The sequence below is a fragment of the Psammomys obesus genome, unplaced genomic scaffold, assembly GCF_907164565.1.
Source record: "Psammomys obesus unplaced genomic scaffold, mPsaObe1.curated_primary_1811, whole genome shotgun sequence".
Taxonomy (NCBI): domain Eukaryota; kingdom Metazoa; phylum Chordata; class Mammalia; order Rodentia; family Muridae; genus Psammomys; species Psammomys obesus.
The window spans coordinates 7,197,822-7,213,641 of NW_026591086.1; the positions used below are offsets into that span (position 1 = coordinate 7,197,822).

Consider the following 15,820-nt stretch of genomic DNA (forward strand, 5'->3'; position numbering starts at 1 on the left):
TAGGTACCTCTCAGGAGGGGAACACAAGCTCCCCTACCTGAGAGAGGGAAGGCCACCTCTGTTAATGTGGATGTCTGGACTCTCCCCAAATCCACCACCAAGGCCAGCTTCACCTTGCCTGAAGGAATGTTTCTCTTAGCTGGCTGCTAAAGGACTAGAGATTTGGCATACAAAACTTCATGACGGGTTTGAAACAGCCCCATTAGGTTTGTAGTCCCATTAGACTACAAAATAGGATGACAATAAACCGCACAACAGGCTACCGCCCACAGGGTCCTAGGTTGGGGGGGGGGCTCCAGGCCTTAGCATTAATTTCCTATCCTCTGACCAAAAGATCTAGATGCTAGGCCACCTCCACATCCTGATGACTACAGATCCACTGGCCAGGGAGGCATCTCCTTCTGGCTTCTTCCTCCACCAAGTTCAACCTCAGGCAATGACTTACCTCCTCAGTGTGTCTCCTTGTCTGTGTGGGGTTCCTCACAGCACCCACCTTCTAGAAAAGCTATGACGATTCAAGCCCTTTACTTTAGATCTGGCAAGCAGCTGCCTAATGCTCCTGGTTTGGTTTTTATTTGGGGGGGGGAGGGGGACAGATTCCTAGAAACTGTCATTTGTGCTAATTCCTTCCTCCAACTCTCCTTGCTCAAAGAAGGGTGCCCTCAAGATCTGCCCAGGTTGGGAGCGGACCCTCCCATAAACGCTGTCTACGGACTCCCGCACACTTTAGGTGCCATTCCATTGTGACATCCCACTTAACGGGAGGAAAGCTAAGTCCCAGGGAACTGAGGGGAATCACCCAGGCTGTCCCATGAGGGACACCAACAACTCCCACAGTCACTCCTCTTCCCTGTCATTTCTGAATGAAGAAACAGAGCTGCTTAAATTAATCCTGGTTATGTAACAAAGGAAACTTGGACAGCTAACTAGCATGGGGGATGGGGAGCTGTCCCTAATATCAGTTTACATGGGCTAAAAAAGTCACAAACAAAAGTGCTCCAGGAAGCTCACTCACCTGGCCTCCTTGCTCACCTTTACCGGGTACGCAAGTTCCAGCCCAGGACTGGAGAAAGGTCCTTGAGTAGTAAGACACCCTTAAACTGCTGTGTGGTCCCCTCCCATGGCAAGCCTTTGCCTTTGGCCTCCCTCAATACCTTCCCGGTGCATTCGGGGAAACAGCCCCAGGGTGGCAGCCAGGTGAGTGTCCAGGTCAGCTGCAGGACCGAGCACAAAGGGGGACCCCCCCCCTCCACTGCCCATGTCCTCTGGGGCCTGGAGAACCCGGACTGCCCCATAACCCAGAGGTGGGATACTGGTGCTCTGACCTGAGATTCTCTAGAAATGCACACCCAGTGCAAATGCTGGCACAGTGGGATTCACTTTGCAAACAGGTGGTCCTCCAAGGTGTTATGGAGGTTAGGAGGCCTAAATTCTTGTGCAGCCTCGGCCACCAAGGGACTCTGAGCAATCAGTCATCTCTCTGGGTACCTACCAACACAGAAACTTGACAGGTGGCTTTCATGCTTTTGTTCACCGTCTATTACAACTATAAACACATGCTGAATAAACAAATGGGGCTACCACTGCCTCTAAGGAAACATTCAGAATGTCAAACATCAGAATCTATGTAACTGGTAGCACCACCAATAAACAAAAGCACATCAGTGTGTAGGGGTGTTTAGTTGAAGGAGGCTAAGCCTACTAACATTAATGCACACTGGACCTCTTTGCACCTTTAAGATACCTGTATTCAGGTCCAAGGACTCTCAGGCCTCTGCAAAGGAAGACAAAATGCTTAGGCCACAAAACCCTCCTTCCACAGGCCAACCTGGCTGGATGACACAGCACTTCCTCTCCCACAAAAGACACCCTCCCAGAACACATTCCAGCTGTTCAGGCATGAGGGAACTGACAAAAACCAGCTATGTGTCTGTGTGAGAGACCAGGTGGGTGACAAGACTGGTGGCCTTCGGCATTGATACCAGGGAAGGGAGGGGACCCAGGATTCAGTGGGTTCAGCTCGGTTGTAATCCACACTGGACTGGGAGCCAGGCACCCTGTTCATGCCTCCAAGTTGGGTGCGGCCAGCTTGTACAAGGTTGGCTTCCACACCCTCACTTCACACACCTTCTAAAGCATGCCCAGTGATTAGCCCATTAAAGACAGGAAAAAAAGCAGGATTCACAGCAGTCCTGTCGCCAGGCCTCGCTTGCTCATTCCTCTACTTATAATTATACCAGGGGATGCATCTGTGTGTCTGTCTCCTGTGAGAATCAACCATTGTTGCTCACTGTACCTCACTAAAACACTCTAACAACAGCCCAACGGGTTTTCACCTACACGCACAAAGCACGGCCTTATGCCCTCCCCACACAAGAAAATGGCCAAGGGCATGAGCACCATCAAAGCTGAACCCCAGAGTTCAGGGGGTGCTAGAGGTCTAAGATTTGAGGGTAAGAAAAAAAGTTCCTGAGGCCAGAATTCACACAAACTCTGCTATTAAATTATCTCTACAACACAGGGAGACACGTGTAATCAGGCCAGTCACAGCTACCTGGACACTTACTTCAAGTACCTCTTATCCAAAAAAGGTGACACCCTCTCAGAAACCCTAAGCATGACATCCAAAGACCTCAGGAAAAGAAACCCGAAAGGATCAATCAGAAGATTCAGGATTCAGCCTCTGGGCCCCCGCTTGCTAAATGGAAGCTATGTGACATGTACAATTTACCCCTGACACTTTGGAGTGAGACAGATTTAAGGTTTCTCTGGGATGCAAATACAATAAAAAGCCGCCATTACTGGAGAGACCTGAGGCTAACTTCTTAAAAATCTTAAAAACTTAAAACCTTCTCCCTGAAAAAAAAAATAATAATAATAATTTGGGTGCATGATTTAAACTGAAGCTGCCTGAGAGAAGGACTCCCAGGAGTGACAGCAGATGAGGGACCAGAATGAGAATGACTCTTAACTTTGCAGAGGTCCCGGCAGGGAAAATGTCAAGCTGTTCTGTCAGAGAAATCTTCCTACAAACTACCTATTAGTGCATTGTTGGAGGGTGCAGGGCAGCAGGGTGGGTGGGATCCTGGTCTTTGAGATATTTATGATCTAGCAGGGAAGAGAGAGGAAACCCCAAAATAATTTCCGAACTCTGGATGTCCTACGTAGGAGGTGCTGTGAGATCAGATGCAGGGCACTTAATTTAGATTTGGGGATGATGTCCACATGGACACCATGGCTGAGGAAGGTTAAGCTGGAGAAAGAAAGTTGCATGTGGCTTGGGAGATAGCTCAGTCATTTGGTAAAGCACTTGCAAAGGACCTGAGTCAAATGCCCAGAATCTACATTTAAAAAAAAAAGTCGAGGCACAGTGGCTCACTCTCGCAATCCCAGCATCAGGGAAGGGAAGATTAGTAGACCTGGCCTAATGGCCTAGACTAATATAACTAGCCTAGTAACAGTCTGTCTCAATTAGACAAGGTAATGCTAGCTAGGCATGGTGGCACAGGTCTTTAATCCCAGCACTCATGAAGTAGAGGCAAGCAGATCTCTTTGAGTTCTAGGCCAGCCTGGGCTGTATAACAAAAGCTTGCCTCAAAACAGCAACTGTACCGAGGCTGGGGCGGGTGAAGCTAGTTATTGATGTGTAGGAAACACACACAAGGTAGATAGTACCTGAGGAGTGGTGGCCAGGATCGTACTCTGACCTCCAGAAACACACATAAGTGTGCATGCACACACACACAAGGAGGAGAAAGGGACTCAGGCACGTGGGACTGTGGCTGAGTGACTGAGGGGCTGGAGTTCCATAAACCTGCTTGGGAGCACAGGGCAGGGACAGAGGTCCTGAGCTGAACTCCAAACGAGAGGGATAGGAAGGTTTTTTATCCTCTGCACTGTTTCTGTTTGGTTCTGGCCTTGGCCTTGAATTCAGAGAAGAAGCAAAGAAATTCAAGTGAATGAACTGGGTTCTTCGATGTGAAATACCTTGGAGGTACGGCCCACCACCCCACCCACTCCACCCCAGAGGGCAATGCTACGGGGTCCCATGGGTTCATCCACTTTGTCATTCCTAAGCTGTTCCCCCCCCCAAAAAAAAAATGCCCAGCCAACCCAAACTGTGCTGCTGGCAGCACTGGGTGACCTTTGATCATGCCAGCTGACCCCTGAATGACTCAGCTTCCTGGTGATGAACTTGTGAAAGGTTCCCAAGCAGGAAAGAGTCAGAGAGCTATAAACAGGGCCCTCCAGAAACATCTGGGACATTCTCCCCCAGGTCCCAGGGCGGGGCTAGAGGCGTTTAACGTTCTAGAGCTGCCTGAATGAAGGGGCTGCAGTTTCGAAGGGCTGCTGGTGATTTCAAGTAGACAAAATAAGCTATAATTTCGAGGCAGGCACTTTGGAATTCAGGGACGAGGCAGGCCCAAAATGGGACATGAGCAGTTGGCTCCTCTCCCAGAATGCACTGCAAGCAACTCTTCCTCCCAGCTTTCTTCTCAAGGCAGAATTGCTCTGGCTAGGAGTCTACATTTATGGCCAAGCCTAAACAGAGCACCTAGATATCACACTGTCCCAAGGAACACAGAGGCCATGAGTTCAAGTCATACTTGCTGCTCAGTTAGTGCACCCCTAGTTACCTTGCACTGTAAGTAAATACAAGCTTCACTTCTCCTTCTCGGGGTCCCTCCCTAGGGGATGAAAAAACCACTCCCCTGTGCTTCCTGGTCCCTTCTCTCTGGCTGCTCTGAGATCAGACATGTGCTCTCAATTATGAAGCAGCTTCTGGGGAGAGCCCAGCTTTGCAGTCACTCGATTTCCAGGGTCTGAAGGAGAATCTCAGGAACTTTCTTAGAATGTTATTGTCATACAACACAAAAGAACAAGGTCTGGGTCATGTCATCGTACTGAGGAGGGCCAGGTCACAAGCCTGAGAGAGGAACCCTACATTTGAGGGTCAACAAATCCCACCATTACCTGTAATCGTGGCGCTATGCACCCCCACAATAGCCTACTGCATTTTTTTGACTTCTCCAATTCCAACCCAAATTTGGAGCCAACAAGTAGCTAAGAGTTAGTCCAACTTGCAGCTCATGAGGGTTGCTCTGTTTATAACTGAAGGCCATTTCTGAGCTGACATCTTCAAAGCTCTGAGGTGCATATGTCCATCTTCAATAATCCTGGAAGTAAGTTTGTTGACCCCTTACTCTTTTCCCAGTATGCACAGTGCTTAGAACTCAGATGTTTCTGGAAAAGCTAAGAGGACAAAGGAAAAAAAAAAAAAGTTTGATGTACAGTTTCATTAAAGGGGGGGGAGGGGTTACCCTAGGGCTATAAGGGAAATGGCTCCACAGGCAAAGCACTTGCCGCACAAGCTCCAGGACCAGAGTTCGGGTCCCCGGAATGTTATGTAAATGCTGGACAGATTCAGTGGCCCACCTATAATCTCAGCACGTAGGAGATGGAGACAGTGGTCCCCTGGAGCAAGGTGGCTAGCTAGATTACCTGAATCAATCAGTAAGCTCTGGGGATCAGTTCAGAGATGCTGCCTCAATACCTAATTGAGGGAAATTGCCTGCCATCAACCTTGAGCCTCCACAAAACCACGCCTGCATCTGCCGTACACATATGTGCCCATTCACATGCAAACATGCATATGTACATGTGTATACCACTTATATACGCACAAGAAGGGGTGAGGGAGAAAGACTCCCAGCTTACACTTGGGTGCTTTCTCGGACTCTACGTGAATCGGGCCAAATCTTCCCTTCTACCATTTCTTCTGAGTAAGTAGTAGATACTCCGTTCCCAACCACAGCACCCAGAAAACAAGCTGAGTCACCAAGGCTTCCTGTGCCAGGGAATGCCACAGCTACAGGGTGTTGTGGTCAACTGGTCCACACATACATGCTGCTGGATTGGCATCCAGGGGAAATGGGACTCAGTTTCTACCGAGTGCATGCTGCTTCAGGTACCCCTTCTCTAACCCAGGATTGATCACCAGGAAGTTGTCATGCACTTGACTCAGCAAGCTACCTGAAAGAGGAAAGTATGCCCGGACACACCTTAGTCTTACCAGAAGATAAGGAACCACACAGGAGCCCAAGCCTCTACAGCAAGGCCCCACTACTTGGTTCCTCTGGAAGGCACCCTTCTCAACTTTCTCACTTCTCCCACTACCTGGGGCAGGAAAGCTCTCTGAAGCAAACCCTAAACTTCATGGCCCCTCCTCCTCTCACTAATTCTGGCCCAGTTCTGAGAAGAAACGCCTCTGACCCAGTAGTGTTTCCCTTTCTCTCCCTTTATTTCCACCTTCCCCTGCTCAGCAGTGAAGGTGCTCACCCCTGACAGACTGGTCCCTGCAATGCACCAAGAAGGTTCCCAACAGGGAACTGAGGGAGAGTTCTAACTGAGCTGAGCCTCAGCAACCCCTAAACAACAAAGCACTCTCACCAGGGATCAGTCCACAAAGCAGATCATCAGGAGATCCCGGAGAGCTGGCATCTGGAGGACCTGCTGGGATTCGTCAGAACAAACATCTCTGTTCTAACTAACATCTACAACTTCTTCGGGCCTAGACACACACCAAGACAGTGCTGAAGCTGCACAGACCCTTTTCCTCCCTTTGAGGCTCAGGGTCCCCAATAATGGTCCATTTCCCTTCGAAGAACTGATGTAATTTGCATCTATCCTCTTGGGCATATTGGGAGAGGCATCCATCTCACCATGTGTTGCTTGATGGCAGCTAGGGCATAAAGCATCTTCACAGAGGCCCTTAAGTCTTCCCAGGAGGGACATTACCAGGAATTAGAGAGGCAACAGATTGGAGACCACAGTCGCAAACCAAATCCACAGATGATGTCTATGGAAATCCACCTCTCCATTCTTCATGGGTATGTAAGTGAGACTGACAGACAGACAGGCGCACACACATGCACACACACATACAAAGAAAGCAGCATCCTTTTGGATCCAATTTCATAAAGCTAATTATCTATCAGCCACCCAACACTTTTGATCCAGATACCAGGGGACACTCCTAACCATCTTGTCATGTCCCTACAGAGAGCACCCTGCACTCGGGCCACAGCTGAGTCAGAGGCTGTGCAGGCAACTCTTGTGTCCCACAACCCAACACTCACCCGTGCCTTCACTTCCTGACACCAAGCACCAGCAAGAACCATAAAGAAGGGGAAGTCAGGGGACCCTGAGACAATGGCACCTATCTCTATACAGACAAAGCTCAGGACTCAGGACAGTACACAGTACAAGAGCCAGATGCTTTGGGGGTATCCCTCCTCAAGACATCCCCAGACTCATCTTCCTGGTGCTCCAGAGGACAGGCTCAAAAGTAGAATGAGGGTATGCAATCATAAATCCATAGAGAGTTCCTGAGCCAACAGTCTTGTACATTCTGATGGCCTCTTGTGTCCCAGGTGAAGACACCAGCTGAGTACTCACCTGGGTAAGAAGTCAAAGTCCAAGGCTACACAGCCACAGGGAATCTTACAGTCCTACAGGAGCACAGGGCTGGTTTTAGCCCTTTCCCTAGAGCCCAATTTAACAATAAATAACATGGCGGAGCAGCCTACATTGAGCTTTAAAGCTGTGCTCCCAGACTCAGAAGGTAGCTCAGTGAAAAGTCACTGTCATGCTGGTGAGAACCGGAGTCTTGATCCCCAGATCCACACAGAGGCAGACACAGTACTGTCTGTAATCTCAGCTTCCACTGCAAGATGAACGGTGGAGACAGGACAATCTCTCTGGAAGCTTCCAGGCCAGTTAGCCTGGTGAGTGCCATGGCAGACAAGCAACATTGTCTCACTAATGTCTCAACAAGAGGAAAGGTAAGCATCAGCACCCAAAGTTATCCTCAGACCTCTGCACATGCACGCATGGTAACACCAACACCTGCACGAGGAAGGGAGGCAAGGAGGGGAAAAAAAAACTGTGTTCTCTGCATGCTATGTTAATATATACATGTAATCTCAGGCACTTTGGAAAGCTGAAACAGGAAGGCTGAGAGTCGGAGTCCAGCCTGTGCTACAACTGCAAAGGCCCATTTTAAATTAGCAAAAAACAAACAAACAAAAACCTTTGGGCTGATAAAACTGGCTGCATCATCTTCTGAGATGCGAGCGGACCAAAAGGAAGGCAGGTCAAGCATGACCGCTCTTCCCAGTTTCAGATAAGAAGCCTGCAGCCCTAGTGGACCACAGAACTCTGACACTGTGCTTGTTCCAATAGGCTGCCTGTAGTGTGAAAAGGAATTCTCAGACCAACCTCAAATCCAGATAGGAATACTGAGTGCCAAAGTAGCTTGGTGCAATGAGAAAGTGCCACCAAAACTGCAACATGTTTTGGAAGAGAGAAGCCAAATAGAGCCAAAAATATCTTAGAGCCATAAAAACCACTCCTTCTCCTCCTCCTCCTCCTCCCCATGCCTCCTTCGTGGAGCACATGACTGAAGAACTAGCCACACATCAGAACCCCACAGTCTGTGACATGACTTCTTGCTGGCCTCCAGTTCTGCCCTCCCAAGCCTGCAGCTGTGCTTCAGCATGAATGTCAGCCCTTCCTGTTCATCCATCAGGACCCAGCACCAGGATGCATATCACGAGTGTCCACGCCTCATACTGTGCCTACCTGCCACCCTGCCTCAGTTCTTTGACCCTAACTCTGCAGCAAAAGAAGGCCCGTGTACCCAGGATATCTGAGTTTTCTGAAGTGCCATTTTTCTCTCCTTTATGAACTGAGGCACTTTTCATGCCTCGGAAGGAGAGCTAAAAGGATGGAATAACAATTCAAACATTCTACAGAGACCACTGTATCAGCAAGATGCAGCCAACAGACAGGCAACAAACAGCTACAAAAAAGGATGGGCATTCTGGTAAGCCGGTTTTCAGAAATAACCATGATGCCCTAAGGATTCTGTGCGAGCCAAAGCCAGGCTCTGCTCTGAACATCCCGTGCACCATGTCAAGACTTTCTCTCAGCAGCACTCTGAAGTGTGTATTCTTATCTCTGTTTTACAGATGAGAAATGTAAGACACAAGGTTTGAATAAGTGGAGTCAGGTTCTTTCTGGCCCCAGAGCTGTGAGTCTGTCCCTAGATATAAGCCTCCAACCATAGGGGTTTGCACATTACAAACCCCTATACAACTTGTCCTTGTAATGTTCAAGCTTACCAAAGCCACTGACGACATGACCTTGCCTAAGCCTCCCAATAGCCCTGTCAGAAACGTAAAGCAGATTCATAAGCGGTTCCCTGTGAAACCCAGCTCAAAGAAATGACTTGCCCAACACTGAAGCTGGTTAATGGCAAGACTGACAATTAAATACTTAAGGCTGTCTCTTTGTTTGATGGCTTCAACTCCAGCATGAGCAGGACATGAACACACCTCTTCTGAGGCCCTGCCCACAGATATATGTCAGAAGTATCCTTCCTGGACATCCCAGTGGACAGCCAGACCTCAGGGTCCTGGAACTTTCTGAGGCTCTGCCCAGACATTTCTGATGGACCCAGAAGCTCATGGGACACAGGAAGTGCCATCGGCGACAGAGGCTAAGCTTGACCATCGGAGGACAGACATTTCCTAAACCTGTTATGCAACTGTTGCCTCAAGCAGGCTGGGATTTCTCCCAATTTCAACATGTTTTGTTTTCTCGGCAAAGAAGACACCAGTTTAAGGCTGTGGCCCCTTAGTGACTAAGCCAACAGCATCCAGGGCTGTCTGGGATTACACACAGGGTGGGGGATAATTTTCCAAGGCACCTCTGGGAGCCAATGTGAGCTTCTAGAATGACTAAAGATTACAGGGTGGGAGCAGTCAGGACTAACCATCACTGTCTCTATTCAACAGTGTCCCCAAAGGAAGCGGGGTGACACCGCTCTAGACTCCAAGCGGTCAGGACAGCAGCAGTAGCCAATCAGAATCCAGCAACTCCCACCTCCTCCTTCTAGCCCAAATGGAGTATTGTCTTTTCGGGTTCCTGTGCCTTGAGCAGGGGTAGGGGAATCAAGGTGGTTGGAAAATATTAAATGAAAAATGCTAAAAATAATTTATAAGTTTTTTGGTTTTATTTTATTTATTGGTTTGGTTTTTCTAGACAGGGTTTCTCTGTGTAGCCCTGGCTCTCCTGGAACTCACTCTGTAGGACTAGACTGGACTCGAACTCAGAGATCCACTTGCCTCTGCCTCCCAAGTGTTGGGTTTGTATTTATAAGTTTTTAAACAACTGGTTACAGTGTCTTATTAGAACTTGTTTTTATCATTGGCTATTGTTCACCTCTTAAGGTGTCTAATTTCTAAACTACACTATATCACAGGTATTACGGATGGAAAAAACAGGTGTGTGTGTGTGTGTGTGTGTGTGTGTGTGTGTGTGTGTGTGTGTGCTGTGTTCTTTACAGTGTTTCTAGATATGGGCAGAATGTCTTAGACTGCATCACCACACCCTCCCCCGGGATAAAGAGGGCTGCTGTCTACATGGAGACAAGATTTTTCTCTTTAAAGGAAGCCAACCAACCCTCTGCCCTGCTTGGGGTCTACTTGCAGGGAGGGGGCACGCCTACTCTGAGAATGAGGGCCAGGAATTCTTATTTTTGTAGCCTGGTGTTTAGTGCGGGGTATGGGAAAGGAGGGACCAGCAAATACGGAGTGACCAGCTGAAGGGACAAGTCTCAGGACAACTGTCTGAGCTGCTGTTCTATTGCTGTAAAGACACACCATGACCAAGGCAACTTATAAAAGAAAAGAGTTTATTGGGGATTTTGGATGGTGAGTCCGTGGCCGTCACGGCAGGGAGCACAGTGGCAGCAGGCAGGCATGGTGCTGGAGCAGTAGCTGAGAGCTTATATCTTATCTGAAAGTTGGAGGCAGAGAGGGAGAAAGTAGGCCTGACATGAGATTTTGAAATCTCAAAGCCCATCCCCAATGACACACCCTCTAATCCTTCCCAAACATTTCTACTAACTAGACACCAAGCATTCAAATATAAAGCCTGTGGGGGGCAATTCTTATTCAGTCACTAGAAGGATCAAGTTTCCCACTAAAGGAAAAAAAAAAAAATGGAAAGGACCTTAACAAAATTACTAAGGTAGTTATTTTTTTGTGGCCAAGATACATTACGATTTCAAAAAAAATACAGACTAAGACAAAGGCAACGTTAGTATTGTTTAATAACACAAGATATTTCTGTTTGTTTTATTTCTGTTTAGTTGGGTCTTATAGCTCTCTAAAACTGCCATGCTGGGGCTGGAGAGATGGCTCAGAGGTTAAGAACACTGGCTGTTCTTCCAAAGGTCTGAGTTCAATTCCCAGCAACCACATGGTGGCTAATAACTATCTATAGTGGGATCTGGCGCCCTCTTCTGGTGCACAGGCACACAAGCAGGCAGAATGCTGTATTAAAAAACAAACAAACAAAAACCTGCCATGCCTTGCCTCCATTAATATTACAGGAATGCCTTTCCAGGCCTCAATCTGGCATGTGGACAGAAGCTGTGTCCAGGAAGCCACACTCAGCATTGCTGTATGTGAATGGGCTCCCAGGTGTAGAGAGACCTGGGTCACAAGACTGAGGTGTCCATCCCCCAGGGTTTTTCTATCACCATGAAAACCAGCTAAATGACCAAAGGGAGCCAACCTTATCTTAACATCAGGATCTCACTTTGACTATCATAAATAACCATAGACAGCCCCGACATAGAACCTTCCCTGTTGAAAACTATTGTGCCTGGATTGTGACTAACCAGATGTGACATACATCTGGTGCTGCCACTCTTCTGATTTCAGATGGATAAACCTGCAGGGTTCTGAGGCCAGGTGCATAAGAACAGCTATGAAGGGGTAGTCTCTGCAGAATGGACCAAATGCTTCCCAACACCTATTCTGGTCATGAAAACATGGAGATTGAAGGAACACAAACCCCACATACCGGATGCTGAAAGTCTAATGAGGGAGTCCATCAGCAATAAAGAGTGCTGTAATTGCAAATAAAATCTAAACCCTATAAACAAGCAAATGGTAATGTGTGTTAGAAGGAAAAAAAAAACAAAAACAAAAAATAGTAAGTCAAAATAGAGGAGGGGTAGGGAGTCCAGGAAACCAGGGCTCACTGACAAGCCCAAATACCCTAAAGCATGGCGGCAGGGAGGGAGGAGCACATTGAAGATGCACAAACAGGAGCCAGGGAGAAGCTGAAGGTACCACACTAAGGAGTTGGGGACAGGCTCTCAGAAGAGCACTGAGATGAGGGAAAGGGAGGACGAGCCGACAGAGCAAAAGATGTCCAGACATGCTGTGTAGGTGGCGCCAAGCAGAGATGCAAGACGTCTGCAAGGGCAGTGGGGCTTCAGCTCCTGAGAACCAGGACTGGAGATGGAGAGGCAGAGATGGGGGAGTTTTCAGGCCTGATGAAAACTAAGACCTTAATATTCCCTGTGTGTCTGGAAGACTGGGCTGTACAGGACAACTACCCAAGGCCCAAGAGGGAGTCAGCTGCAAAAGCCAAAGAGAGGCTCACTGACAGAATCCAAAGAATGGTGGATGCGAAAGCCAGGGTAGCCATGTGCGGGACCTGTGAGCCCAGCCCTCAGGTGGTACAGGCAGGAGGATCAGGATCATCAGGTCATCCTTGGCTACAAAGTAAGCTTAAAGTTGTCTTGGACTATGAGGGACACCGTCTCAAAACAAAAGGCAGGCGCAGAAGAAAGGAGGAGGTGAAGAAGGAGAGGCCACACAACAACACCCTCACAACACTGGTTGTTTCAAAGGAGGAAAAGGGACAACCAGGGCTTGTTTGTTTACAAGAGAAAACATGAAAGTAGCACTTTGGGAGTCCACAGGGCCCAGGTGAAGAGTTTCAGATGGGCTTCCTTATTTTAGACAACAGGTCTACAGAGGAGCCAATGGATGAGGGAGGAGCTAAGACCCTGGAATGGGTCACCCAAAGAAGGCGAAACAGATGACTACCTCATGAACAGTTCACTAAGAACCAACCAGGCAATGGTGGTGCACACCTTTAACCCAGCATTTTGGAGGCAGAGTCAAGTAGATCTCTGAGTTCCAGGACAGCCTGGGCTACACAGAGAAAAACTCTTTCAAAAAACAGGACGGAAGGAAAGAAGGAAGGGAGGAAGGAAGGGAGAGAGGAATCCAGTATCCTGAGTAGGCAGGGGACATGGCATAGTTTACTGAGACCCTCCCAGCAGGGGACATGTTATACACATTGTCACTTTTTTCTTTCCGTAACCCTACAAAGTAGGTCTGGGATTAACAACCCCAAGTCAACAGGGAATGGACCTGAGGTGACAGATATTCAGTCCTGCACCCTAGGTGTAGAGTAAGGACTCAATCCTGTGGTATCTGGGTGGTTCTCGCACATCACCCCTCCCTGCCACTATCAGCTCCCCCAGGAGGAACAAGAGACCCCTGTTCCCTCACAATGGGGGTTAGAAAGCAAGAGAACTTGAAGGTCACTGACTGGAAGATGAACGCATCTGGAGTCCTGGTTTCTCTGTAATCCAGGAAGAGAGGCATCCTGTGGCAGTGAGGAAAGCAGAGGCACATGGGTGTTCAGAAACAGTGATGGGGCCTGGGGAGGACCAAAGGGGCCAGTGGGGGCAGTGCTGCCCAGTAGGCAGAGGAGTGTTCCAGAATTAAGTAAAAAGAAGCAAAGGCAGAGAAACTGAGGGCCTGACAGCAGCTGCAGTAATGGAGCAAGACATCAGACGGCAGGGCAGGCAGGAAGGGTCAGAACAAGGACCCAGGAAGGTGAGGGGCACTGGCCCTCAGGGTGTAAAAAAGGGGAGGTTGGGATTAGGGAGAAAGTTTAGTTGGTAAAGCACTTGTCTTGTAAACATGAGGACCTGTATTTGGTCTCCAGAACCTGTTGCCTTTATCCCAGCAGAGAGAGGGCAGGCTGATCTCTATAAATGTCTGCTTGATCTACATGTAAGTTCTAGGACAGCCAGAACTACACATTGAGACCTTGCCTCGATAAACAAACAAACAAATAAAAAAATAAATGGGAGAGAAAGGAGAGAGGGAAAGAGAGAAGGGAAGGAGGAAGAAAAAAGGAAGAGGGGGTGGCAGAGGGAGGGAAAGAGGGAGAGAGAAAAGAGAGGGAAAGGGATGGAGGGAGAAAGAAAGGAAGAAGGAAAGAGGGAGAGAAAGAGAGAAGAGAGCTAGGTATGTTGGTGTGTTTGTGATCCTATCACTGGGGCGGCAGAGGCAGGCAGGTCCCTGGGGCCTAGATGAATCAGCAAGTTCAGCAAGTCCCAGACCAATGAGGTCCATACACATGCATGTACCTATGTGTTTTCACAAACGCAGAATGGGGAGCAGGCACAGCGGCCTGCACTGTCAGGTGGTATATCCATGGAGATCTGGAGAGAACCAGATTGTCATGTGTCCAAGTCCTTGGAGGAGGAACAGTGACTATAGCCACATTACTGAAGGGGAGGAGCAAGAAGCAGGCTCACTGTTGGAGAACATTCCCCTTGTACCAAATGCTGTCCTGAGCATTGTAAAGACCTCACCCTCCAACCAAGAGAATAGTGTCTTTTTTTTTTTTTAGATTTATTTATTTATTATGTATACAGTGTTCTGCCTGCACGCCAGAAGAGAGCACCAGATCTCATTATAGATGGTTATGAGCCACCATGTGGTTGCTGGAAATTGAACTCAGGATCTTTGGAAGAGCAGTCAGTGCTCTTAACCTCTGAGCCATCTCTCCAGTTCTGAGAATAGTATCATTTTCTACAAGTGGGGAAACAGCCCAGAGAGGCTAAGAAACTATTTCAAGATTACACAGGTGAGAACTGGGGCCCATTGACAAGCAGATAGGGAAAAGGTCCTCATACTTTCTGACCACTAGGAAGAGAGATAGCATTCTATGACAGCAGCAAAGGGAGATGGGAAAAGAATGGGAATGAAGGTAGCAACGTTCACTGACAAAGATGTCAACCAGACACTCCCACAGAGTCCTGCTGAACAGATGAGGGGCGAAGCAATCAATGGGCAGTGGGGCCAGGAAAGAGAAAGCAAGATGGAAATTAAGGTTTTCCCTCTATAGATCAGGAAATCAGAACTCAGGAAAACTAAGACCTTTGCCTCAGCCATGTAAAACCGAACACTGGGATGTGAACTCCACAGAAAAGGTCAGTTTAAGGTAAGCTTCGGAGAGTTCAACAAAGACAGAGCAGGAAATAGCAAGGCCATACCACAGGAGCCCTGGGCAGCATGGATAGGGGCCAGACTGCTTCAGATTACAAACTCGCACACCAGTGCCCCCAAAAGCAAAGACTGAGTTAAAAGGGAGATAGGAAAAGCACTGGGGTTCCAGAGAGGGCCCCTACTGGCTTAGTGAAAAGAGGGGAAGGGAAGAGAAGGGTAGAGCTAGGTAATTGACCCAGTGATCCCAGAAAAACAGTCCTCTGCAACCAGAAGGCAAAAGTCCAGTAGGCCCCGTGGCCCACACCTGTAATCCCAGCACTCAATGGTGAGACTGACATGGGTTTGAGGCTAGCCTGGGCTACCTAGTGACCTTCAGGTCAGTCTCGATCATGTCTCTAAAGGAAAGGTGGGGCAGGGATGTCCTGGAGACAGGACCTGCAGAGAACAGGAGTATGGTTCCCGGCATGCATGTCGGGTGGCTCACAACTCCAGGGAATAAGATGCCTCTAGGCTCCATGAGCACTTACACCCACGTGCACATACCCACACAGGCATGTACACTTTTTAAAAATCTTTAAACACATACATATATACATACATACATACATACATACATACATACATACATACATACATACATA

The 15,820-nt window shown here is 48.3% G+C and overlaps 1 protein-coding gene across 3 annotated transcripts in view; it reads right to left on the reverse strand.

Moving 5' to 3' along the window:
• Slc25a37 (solute carrier family 25 member 37) overlaps nucleotides 1–15,820 on the reverse strand; it is a 41,594-nt gene that overhangs the window by 19,988 nt on the left and 5,786 nt on the right. The window contains exon 1 of one of the 3 annotated variants that reach the window (XM_055609676.1): nucleotides 446–465. The exons of the other annotated variants lie outside the window; for them this stretch is intronic. The gene's annotated coding sequence lies outside the window, so the exon portion shown is untranslated. Of the gene's footprint in view, nucleotides 1–445; nucleotides 466–15,820 lie in introns of those variants that run through there. 3 annotated transcript variants of the gene reach the window in all.